General features: G+C 55.9%; 1 protein-coding gene across 3 annotated transcripts in view; it reads right to left on the minus strand.

Moving 5' to 3' along the window:
* NBEAL1 (neurobeachin like 1) overlaps positions 1–11,707 on the minus strand; it is a 410,517-nt gene extending 398,810 nt beyond the window's left edge. For all 3 annotated transcript variants that reach the window (XM_063932593.1, XM_063932592.1, XM_063932594.1), the window contains exon 1: positions 11,589–11,707. The gene's annotated coding sequence lies outside the window, so the exon portion shown is untranslated. The remainder of the gene's footprint in view (positions 1–11,588) is intronic.
* Positions 11,708–12,912: the final 1,205 nt, after the last annotated feature.

Consider the following 12,912-nt stretch of genomic DNA (forward strand, 5'->3'; position numbering starts at 1 on the left):
GCCGCGTGACGGGGGGAGTGAAGAAACTTCACTCCCCCCGTCACTGCCCCCCCGCCGCCGGGTCGCTCGTCGGCCGTTTCGGCCGTCGGGCACCTCGGCGGCGCATCGTCAAATGAGTAGGGCCCATACCTCGGCATCTGCGATCAGTTCAGTCAGTTTCGTTCATGGTTTGACGTCACAAACACTCCCAGCGTTCGCCCAGACACTCCTCCGTTTCTCCAGCCACTCCCGCGTTTTTCCCAGAAACGGTAGCGTTTTTTCGCACACACCCATAAAACGGCCTGTTTTCGCCCAGAAACACCCACTTCCTGTCAATCACATTACGAACACCAGAACGAAGAAAAAAACCTCGTAATGCCGTGAGTAAAATACCTAACTGCATAGCAAATTTACTTGGCGCAGTCGCACTGCGGACATTGCGCATGCGCATTAGCGACTAATCGCTCCATTGCGAGCGAACAACTCGGAATGACCCCCAGTGTGCGGGTAACCCCCCCATATTTCTCTTTAGTAGATTCCTCGAAAAAAATCTGCTAATTTTTTAAAAATAAAATGAAGAGTGTAGCTCAGATATCGGGACCTACCTCTAGGTGAATAATCGTCCCGATCAAAGAAATCTGACAGTGTGTACCTACCTTAATGTACTGTCGGTGCGACTACACGCCCACTGATCACAACCACCCCCACTTCTGGCAATTACACTCCCGCTCCAGCACCGGTCTCAGCTACATAAAAATGGGAGAATACATCTTATAGGGTGAGATTTTTGGAGCTTGATAAATAGGTGCAGACTGCAACCTCACTGACAATACCCTGACATTACCCAAACGCAGACGATGTCTCATGCATTAAGCTCTACTTACACAGCCGCAATACCAAAATTACGGTACGGGGAGCACTAATGGGTCCCTGTGCCTCTGTAACTAACACTCACCCAATCAGTCTACTGAATGCATAGCCATATGCAGTGCTTTCCCTGTACACGTTCCCCTTTATACTGCCGCCTCGCATACAGCACCGGGGAAAATCCTGCACTACGCACAGGTGCCGCCATTTATCCGTCAGATCGGTGACATAACGCCTCTCTCCCGCGTCTGGCCGGACAGTGATCCCAAACTGCCAGCAGTCTTCCAGCCCCGCAAATCCCTCACATACTATCCTGTGACCACATCCTCACCAGGCGTCACTCACACATCTTACTGCGCACATTGTCACACAGCGTCTGTAAGCGGAATCCCACACTCAGCCTGTCAGTCACTTGCAGAACATAAGTAACTCTCCCACACTCGGCCTGTCAGTCACTTGCAGAATGTAAGTAACTCTCTCACGCGCGGCCTGTCACTTGTTTGCAGAATGTAAGTAACTCTCCCACACTCGGCCTGTCAGTCACTTGCAGAATGTAAGTAACTCTCCCACGTGCGGCCTGTCAGTCACTTGCAGAATGTAAGTAACTCTCCCACACGCGGCCTGTCACTCGCTTGCAGAATGAAAGTAACTCGGCCTGTCACTCGCTTGCAGAATGAAAGTAACTCTCCCACACTCGGCCTGCCAGTCACTTGCAGAACGTAAGAAACTCTCCCACACTCGGCCTGTCAGTCACTTGCAGAACGTAAGTAACTCTCCCACACTCGGCCTGTCAGTCCCTTGCAGAATGTAAGTAACTCTCCCACACTCTGCCTGTCACTTGTTTGCAGAATGTAAGTAACTCTCCCACACTCGGCCTGTCAGTCACTTGCAGAATGTAAGTAACTCTCCCACACTCTGCCTGTCACTTGTTTGCAGAATGTAAGTAACTCTCCCACACTCGGCCTGTCAGTCACTTGCAGAATGTAAGTAACTCTCCCACGTGCGGCCTGTCAGTCCCTTGCAGAATGTAAGTAACTCTCCCACACTCGGCCTGTCACTTGTTTGCAGAATGTAAGTAACTCTCCCACACTCGGCCTGTCAGTCACTTGCAGAATGTAAGTAACTCTCTCACGCGCGGCCTGTCACTTGTTTGCAGAATGTAAGTAACTCTCCCACACTCGGCCTGTCAGTCACTTGCAGAATGTAAGTAACTCTCCCACGTGCGGCCTGTCAGTCACTTGCAGAATGTAAGTAACTCTCCCACACGCGGCCTGTCACTCGCTTGCAGAATGAAAGTAACTCGGCCTGTCACTCGCTTGCAGAATGAAAGTAACTCTCCCACACTCGGCCTGCCAGTCACTTGCAGAACGTAAGAAACTCTCCCACACTCGGCCTGTCAGTCACTTGCAGAACGTAAGTAACTCTCCCACACTCGGCCTGTCAGTCCCTTGCAGAATGTAAGTAACTCTCCCACACTCTGCCTGTCACTTGTTTGCAGAATGTAAGTAACTCTCCCACACTCGGCCTGTCAGTCACTTGCAGAATGTAAGTAACTCTCCCACACTCTGCCTGTCACTTGTTTGCAGAATGTAAGTAACTCTCCCACACTCGGCCTGTCAGTCCCTTGCAGAATGTAAGTAACTCTCCCACACTCTGCCTGTCACTTGTTTGCAGAATGTAAGTAACTCTCCCACACTCGGCCTGTCAGTCACTTGCAGCATGTAAGTAACTCTCCCTCACTCGCTTGCAGAATGTAAGTAACTCTCCCACGCTCGGCCTGTCAGTCACTTGCAGAATGTAAGTAACTCTCCCACACTCGGCCTGTCAGTCACTTGCAGCATGTAAGTAACTCTCCCTCACTCGCTTGCAGAATGTAAGTAACTCTCCCACGCTCGGCCTGTCAGTCACTTGCAGAATGTAAGTAACTCTCCCACGCTCGGCCTGTCAGTCCCATGCAGAATGTAAGTAACTCTCCCACACTCGGCCTGTCAGTCACTTGCAGAATGTAAGCAACTCTCCCACACTCGGACTGTCAGTCACTTGCAGAATGTAAGCAACTCTCCCACACTCGGCCTGTCAGTCACCTGCAGAATGTAAGTAACTCTCCTACACTCGGCCTGTCACTCGCTTGCAGAATGTAAGTAACTCTCCCCCGCGTGGCCTGTCACTCGCTTGCAGAATGTAAGTAACTCGGCCTGTCAGTCACTTGCAGAATGTAAGCAACTCTCCCACACTCGGCCTGCCAGTCACTTGCAGAATGTAAGCAACTCTCCCACACTCGGCCTGCCAGTCACTTGCAGAATGTAAGCAACTCTCCCACACTCGGCCTGTCAGTCGCTTGCAGAATGTAAGCAACTCTCCCACACTCGGCCTGTCAGTCCCTTGCAGAATGTAAGTAACTCTCCCACGCGCGGCCTGTCACTTGTTTGCAGAATGTAAGTAACTCTCCCACGCGCGGCCTGTCACTCACTTGCAGAATGTAAGTAACTCTCCCACGCGCGGCCTGTCACTTGTTTGCAGAATGTAAGTAACTCTCCCACACTCGGCCTGTCAGTCACTTGCAGAATGTAAGTAACTCTCCCACGCGCGGCCTGTCAATCACTTGCAGAATGTAAGTAACTCTCCCACGCGCGGCCTGTCAATCACTTGCAGAATGTAAGTAACTCTCCCACGCGCGGCCTGTCAATCACTTGCAGAATGTAAGTAACTCTCCCACGCGCGGCCTGTCAATCACTTGCAGAATGTAAGTAACTCTCCCACGCGCGGCCTGTCACTCGCTTGCAGAATGTAAGTAACTCGGCCTGTCAGTCACTTGCAGAATGTAAGCAACTCTCCCACACTCGGCCTGCCAGTCACTTGCAGAATGTAAGTCACTCTCCCACACTCGGCCTGTCAGTCACTTGTAGAATGTAAGTAACTCTCCCACACGCTGCCTGTCACTCGCTTGCAGAATGTAAGTAACTCTCCCACGTGCGGCCTGTCAGTCCCTTGCAGAATGTAAGTAACTCTCCCACACTCGGCCTGTCACTTGTTTGCAGAATGTAAGTAACTCTCCCACACTCGGCCTGTCAGTCACTTGCAGAATGTAAGTAACTCTCTCACGCGCGGCCTGTCACTTGTTTGCAGAATGTAAGTAACTCTCCCACACTCGGCCTGTCAGTCACTTGCAGAATGTAAGTAACTCTCCCACGTGCGGCCTGTCAGTCACTTGCAGAATGTAAGTAACTCTCCCACACGCGGCCTGTCACTCGCTTGCAGAATGAAAGTAACTCGGCCTGTCACTCGCTTGCAGAATGAAAGTAACTCTCCCACACTCGGCCTGCCAGTCACTTGCAGAACGTAAGAAACTCTCCCACACTCGGCCTGTCAGTCACTTGCAGAACGTAAGTAACTCTCCCACACTCGGCCTGTCAGTCCCTTGCAGAATGTAAGTAACTCTCCCACACTCTGCCTGTCACTTGTTTGCAGAATGTAAGTAACTCTCCCACACTCGGCCTGTCAGTCACTTGCAGAATGTAAGTAACTCTCCCACACTCTGCCTGTCACTTGTTTGCAGAATGTAAGTAACTCTCCCACACTCGGCCTGTCAGTCCCTTGCAGAATGTAAGTAACTCTCCCACACTCTGCCTGTCACTTGTTTGCAGAATGTAAGTAACTCTCCCACACTCGGCCTGTCAGTCACTTGCAGCATGTAAGTAACTCTCCCTCACTCGCTTGCAGAATGTAAGTAACTCTCCCACGCTCGGCCTGTCAGTCACTTGCAGAATGTAAGTAACTCTCCCACACTCGGCCTGTCAGTCACTTGCAGCATGTAAGTAACTCTCCCTCACTCGCAGAATGTAAGTAACTCTCCCACGCTCGGCCTGTCAGTCACTTGCAGAATGTAAGTAACTCTCCCACACTCGGCCTGTCAGTCCCATGCAGAATGTAAGTAACTCTCCCACACTCGGCCTGTCAGTCACTTGCAGAATGTAAGCAACTCTCCCACACTCGGACTGTCAGTCACTTGCAGAATGTAAGCAACTCTCCCACACTCGGCCTGTCAGTCACCTGCAGAATGTAAGTAACTCTCCTACACTCGGCCTGTCACTCGCTTGCAGAATGTAAGTAACTCTCCCCCGCGTGGCCTGTCACTCGCTTGCAGAATGTAAGTAACTCGGCCTGTCAGTCACTTGCAGAATGTAAGCAACTCTCCCACACTCGGCCTGCCAGTCACTTGCAGAATGTAAGCAACTCTCCCACACTCGGCCTGTCAGTCGCTTGCAGAATGTAAGCAACTCTCCCACACTCGGCCTGTCAGTCCCTTGCAGAATGTAAGTAACTCTCCCACGCGCGGCCTGTCACTTGTTTGCAGAATGTAAGTAACTCTCCCACGCGCGGCCTGTCACTCACTTGCAGAATGTAAGTAACTCTCCCACGCGCGGCCTGTCACTTGTTTGCAGAATGTAAGTAACTCTCCCACACTCGGCCTGTCAGTCACTTGCAGAATGTAAGTAACTCTCCCACGCGCGGCCTGTCAATCACTTGCAGAATGTAAGTAACTCTCCCACGCGCGGCCTGTCAATCACTTGCAGAATGTAAGTAACTCTCCCACGCGCGGCCTGTCAATCACTTGCAGAATGTAAGTAACTCTCCCACGCGCGGCCTGTCAATCACTTGCAGAATGTAAGTAACTCTCCCACGCGCGGCCTGTCAATCACTTGCAGAATGTAAGTAACTCGGCCTGTCAGTCACTTGCAGAATGTAAGCAACTCTCCCACACTCGGCCTGCCAGTCACTTGCAGAATGTAAGTCACTCTCCCACACTCGGCCTGTCAGTCACTTGTAGAATGTAAGTAACTCTCCCACGCGCTGCCTGTCACTCGCTTGCAGAATGTAAGTAACTCTCCCACGTGCGGCCTGTCAGTCCCTTGCAGAATGTAAGTAACTCTCCCACACTCGGCCTGTCACTTGTTTGCAGAATGTAAGTAACTCTCCCACACTCGGCCTGTCAGTCACTTGCAGAATGTAAGTAACTCTCCCACGCACGGCCTGTCAGTCACTTGCAGAATGTAAGTAACTCTCCCACGCGCGGCCTGTCACTCGCTTGCAGAATGTAAGTAACTCGGCCTGTCAGTCACTTGCAGAATGTAAGCAACTCTCCCACACTCTGCCTGTCACTTGTTTGCAGAATGTAAGTAACTCTCCCACACTCGGCCTGTCAGTCCCTTGCAAAATGTAAGTAACTCTCCCACACTCTGCCTGTCACTTGTTTGCAGAATGTAAGTAACTCTCCCACACTCGGCCTGTCAGTCACTTGCAGCATGTAAGTAACTCTCCCTCACTCGCTTGCAGAATGTAAGTAACTCTCCCACGCGCGGCCTGTCAGTCACTTGCAGAATGTAAGTAACTCTCCCACACTCGGCCTGTCAGTCCCATGCAGAATGTAAGTAACTCTCCCACGCGCGGCCTGTCACTTGTTTGCAGAATGTAAGTAACTCTCCCACACTCGGCCTGTCAGTCACTTGCAGAATGTAAGTAACTCTCCCACGCACGGCCTGTCAGTCACTTGCAGAATGTAAGTAACTCTCCCCCGCGTGGCCTGTCACTCGCTTGCAGAATGTAAGTAACTCGGCCTGTCAGTCACTTGCAGAATGTAAGCAACTCGGCCTGCCAGTCACTTGCAGAATGTAAGCAACTCTCCCACACTCGGCTTGCCAGTCACTTGCAGAATGTAAGCAACTCTCCCACACTCGGCCTGTCAGTCACTTGCAGAATGTAAGCAACTCTCCCACACTCGTCCTGTCACTCGCTTGCAGAATGTAAGTAACTCTCCCACGCGCGGCCTGTCACTCGCTTGCAGAATGTAAGTAACTCTCCCACGCGCGGCCTGTCACTCACTTGCAGAATGTAAGTAACTCTCCCACACTCGGCCTGTCAGTCACTTGCAGAATGTAAGTAACTCTCCCACGCGCGGCCTGTCACTTGTTTGCAGAATGTAAGTAACTCTCCCACACTCGGCCTGTCAGTCACTTGCAGAATGTAAGTAACTCTCCCACGCGCGGCCTGTCACTTGTTTGCAGAATGTAAGTAACTCGGCCTGTCAGTCACTTGCAGAATGTAAGTAACTCTCCCACGCACGGCCTGTCAGTCACTTGCAGAATGTAAGTAACTCTCCCACGCGCGGCCTGTCACTCGCTTGCAGAATGTAAGTAACTCGGCCTGTCAGTCACTTGCAGAATGTAAGCAACTCTCCCACACTCGGCCTGCCAGTCACTTGTAGAATGTAAGTAACTCTCCCACGCGCTGCCTGTCACTCGCTTGCAGAATGTAAGTAACTCTCCCACGTGCGGCCTGTCAGTCCCTTGCAGAATGTAAGTAACTCTCCCACACTCTGCCTGTCACTTGTTTGCAGAATGTAAGTAACTCTCCCACACTCGGCCTGTCAGTCACTTGCAGAATGTAAGTAACTCTCCCATGCGCGGCCCGTCACTTGTTTGCAGAATGTAAGTAACTCTCCCACACTCGGCCTGTCACTCGCTTGCAGAATGTAAGTAACTCTCCCACGTGCGGCCTGTCAGTCCCTTGCAGAATGTAAGTAACTCTCCCACACTCGGCCTGTCACTTGTTTGCAGAATGTAAGTAACTCTCCCACACTCGGCCTGTCAGTCACTTGCAGAATGTAAGTAACTCTCCCACGCGCGGCCTGTCACTTGTTTGCAGAATGTAAGTAACTCTCCCACACTCGGCCTGTCAGTCACTTGCAGAATGTAAGTAACTCTCCCACGCGCGGCCTGTCACTCGCTTGCAGAATGTAAGTAACTCGGCCTGTCAGTCACTTGCAGAATGTAAGCAACTCTCCCACACTCGGCCTGCCAGTCACTTGCAGAATGTAAGTAACTCTCCCACACTCGGCCTGTCAGTCACTTGCAGAATGTAAGTAACTCTCCCACACTCGGCTTGTCAGTCACTTGCAGAATGTAAGTAACTCTCCCAGACTCAGCCTGTCACTCACACTCACTCACTCCAGTGTGCGTCATTTACAGACCGCACATCTCCCAGCAGTACCCAGAGTAAGTGACTACTGGAAATAATAACCTTCTAGACTGTTATATGAAATACTCTCGTCATCCCGCAGCTGGCTATGAAATGTCCCCATCAGCCCTGCGCCACCCACATCACCCTGCAGAATGCGCAGTTGTCCCTCCGGCTCTATTCATAGACGGGAAATTCTTCCAGATAGGAATTTTCTTATACAGAGAGGAATAATGAGCAGAAGCGGAACTCACACATTCAATAATCCAAATTTAGGGCAGTGTTCCGCCACAAAACCCGATATGCACAAAATGTTGCAGCCCCGTTCTACAGAATCTGCCCCTGACTGTTACCTATCATCGCCAACCAGAGGAAAACACATTCATGAGATCTGTACCCCCCCCCCCAGGTGTACCGATTCCGGCTTATTACACTCAGTCACATCTAGAAGATACCACTCACCACTCCCACATTACTGAGGACATTCAGCATCTCCAAGCGGACACTGGGGCATTCATGTGATGTGGAGGCTCCAGAGGCACCGAGCTACCAGTAACCTCACACCCCATTAATGGGACATCGCCCAGAATTCCCTACAGACTATCAGCCCTTAGGTCTCCCAGCCAGCACTCATAGGAGACACGTAGGAGCTGCAGCCCCTGACCCTGCCTGTGCATCCTATAGGTGAGAGGTAAAGTAGGGACCCGCACTCATATCACAAATCTGCCTCCTTTAACAGAACCTGACACTAACCTAATGGAGTTTATAACGCTAAGGTGACTGTGTGCTCAGTCTCTTCCTCACCTGCACTCTCTCCCACTTCCTCTCTCTCCTACACCTTCCTCTCTCACCTGCACCCTCCCCTCACACCCCTCCCACTTCCTCTCTCCACCCTGCCCCACCAGAACCCCCTCACTCACCCCCACCCACTCTATCCTTACCTACACCCTTTCTCCTCCCTTACCTGCACCCTCTCTCTCTCCCCTTCCCCTCACCTGCACTCTCTCCCCCCTCCTCTTCCCCTCACCTGCACTCGCTCTCCCCACCCTCTTCCCCTCACCTGCACCCTCACTCTCCCCCCCACCTGCACCCTCTCTTCCCCTCACCTGCACTCACTCCCCCCCTCTTCCCCTCACTCTCCCCCCCCACTTCCCCTCACCTGCACTCACTCTCCCCCCTCTTCCCCTCACCTGCACTCACTCCCCCCCTCTTCCCCTCACCTGCACCCTCTCCCCCCCCTCACCTGCACTCACTCTCCCCCCCTCTTCCCCTCACCTGCACTCACTCTCTCTCCCCCCTTCCCCTCACCTACACCCTCTCTCTCCCCTTCCCCTCACCTGCACTCACTCCCCCCACCCTCTTCCCCTCACCTGCACCCTCACTCTCCCCTTCCCCTCACCTGCACTCACTCCCCCCCTCTTCCCCTCACCTGCACTCACTCTCCCCCCCCACTTCCCCTCACCTGCACTCACTCTCCCCCCCTCTTCCCCTCACCTGCACCCCCCCCTCTTCCCCTCACCTGCACTCCCCCCCCCTCTTCCCCTCACCTGCACCCTCTCTCTCCCCTTCCCCTCACCTGCACTCACTCCCCCCCCCCTCTTCCCCTCACCCTCTCTCTCTCCCCCCACCTCTTCCCCTCACCTGCACCCTCTCTCTCTCCCCCCTCACCTGCACTCACTCCCCCCCCTCTTCCCCTCACCTGCACTCTCTCTCCCCTTCCCCTCACCTGCACTCACTCCCCCCCTCACCTGCACTCACTCCCCCCTTCTTCCCCTCACCTGCACCCTCTCTCTCCCCTTCCCCTCACCTGCACTCACTCCTTCCCCTCACCCTCTCCCCCCCTCTTCCCCTCACCTGCACCCTCTCTCCCCCCTCACCTGCACTCACTATCCCCCCCTCTTCCCCTCACCTGCACCCTCTCTCTCTCTCCCCCCTCACCTGCACTCACTCCCCCCCCTCTTCCCCTCACCTGCACTCTCTCTCTCCCCTTCCCCTCACCTGCACTCACTCCCCCCCCTCACCTGCACTCACTCCCCCCCTCTTCCCCTCACCTGCACCCTCTCTCTCCCCTTCCCCTCACCTTCACCCTCTCTCTCCCCCCTCACCTGCACTCACTCTCCCCCCCTCTTCCCCTCACCTGCACCCTCTCTCTCTCCCCCCTCACCTGCACTCACTCCCCCCCCCTCTTCCCCTCACCTGCACTCTCTCTCTCCCCTTCCCCTCACCTGCACTCACTCCCCCCCTCTTCCCCTCACCTGCACTCACTCCCCCCCCTCACCTGCACTCACTCCCCCCCTCTTCCCCTCACCTGCACCCTCTCTCTCCCCTTCCCCTCACCTGCACTCACTCCTTCCCCTCACCTTCACCCTCTCTCTCTCCCCCCTCACCTGCACTCACTCTCCCCCCCTCTTCCCCTCACCTGCACCCTCTCTCTCTCCCCCCTCACCTGCACTCACTCCCCCCCCTCTTCCCCTCACCTGCACTCTCTCTCTCCCCTTCCCCTCACCTGCTCTCTCCCCCCCCCTCACCTGCACTCACTCCCCCCCCTCTTCCCCTCACCTGCACTCTCTCTCTCCCCTTCCCCTCACCTGCTCTCTCCCCCCCCCTCACCTGCACTCACTCCCCCCCCCCTCTTCCCCTCACCTGCACCCTCTCTCCCCCCTCACCTGCACTCACTCTCCCCCCCCTCTTCCCCTCACCTGCACCCTCTCTCCCCCCTCACCTGCACTCACTCTCCCCCCCTCTTCCCCTCACCTGCACCCTCTCTCTCTCCCCCCTCACCTGCACTCACTCTCCCCCCCTCTTCCCCTCACCTGCACCCACTCTCCCCCCTCTTCCCCTCACCGGCACCCTCTCTCTCTCCCCCCTCACCTGCACTCACTCCCCCCCCTCTTCCCCTCACCTGCACTCTCTCTCTCCCCTTCCCCTCACCTGCACTCACTCCCCCCCTCTTCCCCTCACCTGCACTCACTCCCCCCCTCACCTCCTCACCTGCACTCACTCCCCCCCTCACCTGCACTCACTCCCCCCCTCTTCCCCTCACCTGCACCCTCTCTCTCCCCTTCCCCTCACCTGCACTCACTCCTTCCCCTCACCTTCACCCTCTCTCTCTCCCCCCTCACCTGCACTCACTCTCCCCCCCTCTTCCCCTCACCTGCACCCTCTCTCTCTCCCCCCTCACCTGCACTCACTCCCCCCCCTCTTCCCCTCACCTGCACTCTCTCTCTCCCCTTCCCCTCACCTGCTCTCTCCCCCCCCCCTCACCTGCACTCACCCCCCCCCCCCCTCTTCCCCTCACCTGCACTCTCTCTCTCCCCTTCCCCTCACCTGCTCTCTCCCCCCCCCCTCACCTGCACTCACTCCCCCCCCCTCTTCCCCTCACCTGCACCCTCTCTCCCCCCTCACCTGCACTCACTCTCCCCCCCCCTCTTCCCCTCACCTGCACCCTCTCTCCCCCCTCACCTGCACTCACTCTCCCCCCCTCTTCCCCTCACCTGCACCCTCTCTCTCTCCCCCCTCACCTGCACTCACTCTCCCCCCCTCTTCCCCTCACCTGCACCCACTCTCCCCCTCACCCCTCCCCCCCCCTCTTCCCCTCACCGGCACCCTCTCTCTCCCCCCTCACCCCGGGGTCCCGGACGCCGTCACACAGTCTCCTCGGGGAATGTCTGCCCCCTCCGCCTCCCACAGCACCACCAGGACCCTGCCAGGCCGGGGATCGTCCTCACCTTCCCGACTCTCCCCCGGTGTGCCGCCACAGTCCGGTCACCGTGTCCCTGGGGCGGCGCCGTTCCCTCCGCGCTCCCGTGTCCTCACGAGCTGTCACTCTCGGGAACGAGCGGTAAGCCCCGCCCATTGTGGTGACGCGGCATTTGGTCACGTCCCAGGACACACCATACACAGTGTGACCGGCCCCGCCCCTCTTCAGGCCCCGCCCCTCAGTGACGCGTAGTTTCTCTGTCCCGGCCCCGTACACATGCTGGCAGGGTAGATGCTGTGGCAGAGGCAGGTCCCCGGGTCACACCGCTCCCAGTGACAGCGCCGGCAGCCGGGAACAGCGTCCGTCCCGGAGTCCGAGCTTCCACCATACAGACTGCCAGGTGCATGCCCCATAGGGAGAGACACAGGTGTACAGCCAGGTGCATGCCCCATAGAGAGACACAGGTGTACGGCGAGGTGCATGCCCCATAGGGAGAGACACAGGTGTACGGCCAGGTGCATGCCCCATAGGGAGAGACACAGGTGTACAGCCAGGTGCATGCCCCATAGGGAGAGACACAGGTGTACGGCCAGGTGCATGCCCCATAGAGAGACACAGGTGTACGGCGAGGTGCATGCCCCATAGGGAGAGACACAGGTGTACGGCCAGGTGCATGCCCCATAGGGAGACACAGGTGTACGGCCAGGTGCATGCCCCATAGGGAGACACACAGGTGTACGGCCAGGTGCATGCCCCATAGGGAGACACAGGTGTACGGCCAGGTGCATGCCCCATAGGGAGACACACAGGTGTACGGCCAGGTGCATGCCCCATAGGGAGACACAGGTGTACGGCCAGGTGCATGCCCCATAGGGAGCGACACAGGTGTACGGCCAGGTGCATGCCCCATAGGGAGAGACACAGGTGTACAGCCAGGTGCATGCCCCACAGGGAGACACACAGGTGTACAGCCAGGTGCATGCCCCATAGGGAGAGACACAGGTGTACAGCCAGGTGCATGCCCCATAGGGAGAGACACAGGTGTACAGCCAGGTGCATGCCCCATAGGGAGAGACACAGGTGTACAGCCAGGTGCATGCCCCATAGGGAGAGACACAGGTGTACAGCCAGGTGCATGCCCCACAGGGAGACACACAGGTGTACAGCCAGGTGCGTGCCCCATAGGGAGAGACACAGGTGTACGGCCAGGTGCATGCCCCATAGAGAGACACAGGTGTACGGCGAGGTGCATGCCCCATAGGGAGAGACACAGGTGTACGGCCAGGTGCATGCCCCATAGGGAGACACAGGTGTACGGCCAGGTGCATGCCCCATAGGGAGACACACAGGTG

This window comes from Pseudophryne corroboree, chromosome 7, assembly GCF_028390025.1.
Source record: "Pseudophryne corroboree isolate aPseCor3 chromosome 7, aPseCor3.hap2, whole genome shotgun sequence".
NCBI classification, from domain to species: domain Eukaryota; kingdom Metazoa; phylum Chordata; class Amphibia; order Anura; family Myobatrachidae; genus Pseudophryne; species Pseudophryne corroboree.